The sequence below is a fragment of the Bombus affinis genome, unplaced genomic scaffold, assembly GCF_024516045.1.
Source record: "Bombus affinis isolate iyBomAffi1 unplaced genomic scaffold, iyBomAffi1.2 ctg00000078.1, whole genome shotgun sequence".
Classification (NCBI taxonomy): domain Eukaryota; kingdom Metazoa; phylum Arthropoda; class Insecta; order Hymenoptera; family Apidae; genus Bombus; species Bombus affinis.
In genome coordinates, this window is record NW_026108827.1 from 577,172 (window position 1) to 579,501 (window position 2,330).

The 2,330-nt window shown below is 41.0% G+C and overlaps 1 long non-coding RNA gene across 1 annotated transcript; it reads left to right on the plus strand.

The window, feature by feature from the left end:
- Positions 1-474: 474 nt before the first annotated feature.
- Positions 475-924, plus strand: LOC126927202 (uncharacterized). The gene is made up of 2 exons (XR_007715282.1): positions 475-732; positions 830-924. It is a non-coding gene; the product is annotated as an uncharacterized LOC126927202 (long non-coding RNA).
- Positions 925-2,330: the final 1,406 nt, after the last annotated feature.

The window sequence follows — 2,330 nt, forward strand, 5'->3', positions numbered from 1 at the left end:
GTCCTCTGATTACTGCTTTGTAGCTTTTGTCAGTTTTGAGTTGGAAAGTGTGATATGCTGCGTTTTTTCCCTTTAGTAATCTTGTAATTTTTCTGAATATTTCTGGGGTGTTGGTTTGCACTTTCACCTGGTCTATTTTTATCTGTTTGATGACATAGTTGTCTTTCCCTGCAGTGTTGTTTAGGAGTTCGATGAGGGGGTCGATTATTTTCGCATCTATGTATATCGGTGGTGGTTTGGGAATGCGGTTTGTCGGACTTTCCGTTGGGTCCGTTGCTGCCTCTTCTGGCAGTGCGCTGAATGGATTATGCAGCTTGATATCTTGTAGCCATTGTTTTTTTTTCAAATGTATCAATTTTCCTCGCGCTTGCGAGCGGGGTTACCTTCCGTTTTTTGCTGGAGGTTGCCACCGTCCAGCTTTCTTCCTGGTGTATTGGTATGTTTTGCTCCCCGTCGGATTGTGTTGCATCCATAATATCGTCTTTTTTCTCTACATATGTAGAGTCTGTAGCTCTATTTATGAAATATGTTTCACCTGAATTAACTATTTTTATTGGTGGAATCTGCATGATTCCACGTTTTGTAGATGGGCGTTTACTTTGTCCCTTTCTCTTCCCTCTTGCCGCACTTTCACTGGAGCACTGTTTCGCACGTCCGTTTAGGTCGCCTGCCCAGGCGGAACTGTGTTATAAAGTAACACTGCTAGCGTGCGGATCTGGACCAGCTCAAATTGTATTCCTGTATTCCACTATCAAGACAAATATATATTTTGTATCTTACACTTTATCCACGCGTTTTTCTCTCTTTATATACTGAATAACCTCAACAGGTTATGGGCCCAGGGCTGTAAAGTGTAAGATAGCAACGCGAAGTGAATAAATTGTCAAAGTATTGTGCTTAGTAAAGTAAGTGATAGTGCTAAAATGGAATCAGCAAGTGCGAAGATCGAGATGTTACGTGGCGAAGAAAACTGGCTCCAGTGGCGTTTTGTCATGCGTACACTTTTGGAGGGAGATGACGACCTGATCAACGTGTGTGAAGGAAATCTGTGTCATCCAGGTAACAGTGCGGAGAAAGAAATCGCCCGTAAAAGATTTTTGAAGGCAGATCGGCTAGCGAGAAAATTAATTGTGACCTCAGTAAGAAGGAAACCGTTGGATCTTCTTTTATGTTGCACAACAGCACATGAAATGTGAAAAAAGTTGAATACAGTATATGACATGAAGTCGGATGAGAATCTAAGTATGGTCCAGAAGCAGTTCTTCAATTTTAAATGGGAAGAATCTGAAAATGTATCTTACAACTTATCAAAGTTGGAATTGATAGCGGCGAAGGTGAAAACTCTTGGGAGTGAAATTGGCGAGAAAATGCTGATAACACGCATTTTATCGGTGTTACCGAACAAATTTGACCATTTTCACAGTGCGTGGGATTCAGTGGAAGAAGAAAAGAAGACCTTAGACAGGCTTAGTACCAGGCTGATGACGGAAGAAATCAGATGGAAGAAAGACGACCAGGAAACATCGGTGGCGCTGGTGACAAAAGATAACAATTATAAAAGGGAACAGCAGAAGCAGTCAAGCAAACGTGAATACGAGAAACAAGGTCCAAGCTGTTTCAACTATGGAAAAGTTGGTCATCCAAGTAAGGATTGCTTTAGATGCTTTACATGCAAAAGGAAAGGCCACACCAGCAAAAATTGCTTCAAAAATAAGAAAGGAAACAACAGCAGAGGCAACCAGGAACCCAGAATTGAAAATCGAGATCACAGCGGAATTGGTCTATTAGGAAGCACCTCAACGATACAAGTGGCAAACCATGATGCTTGGATAATCGACTCAGGAGCTGCGAATCACATGACAGGACGACAAGAATGGTTCAGCGTCTTCGAAAAATTCGATAACACGGTAAAGATAGAAATCGGCGATGGTACGTTCATGGATGCGTACGGCAAAGGAAAAATCAAGGTAGAGACTTTTGTGGACGGCAAATGGGTAGCATGTACAATGAACGATGTCTTGTATGTACCAGGTATGAAAAGAAATCTATTTTCCGTTAGATCCGTTGCAAGAAGAGATATAGATTTCTGTATTCTAAGAGAAGGAAAAAATGTTTTTACAAAATCAGAAAATAATAGCAAGGGGTTCTGTTATTGGAAATTTATATAAGGTCGACATGCGAGTTATCATACCGTCAGTTTGTAATCTTAGCAATAGAGCGGAGTCAAACGCGGACACACTGCAGTTATGGCACGAACGGCTATGTCATCAAAACATCAGACACGTTAAGGAATTTTTAAAGAATTCAAATATAAAAGTTGTAGAGGATAG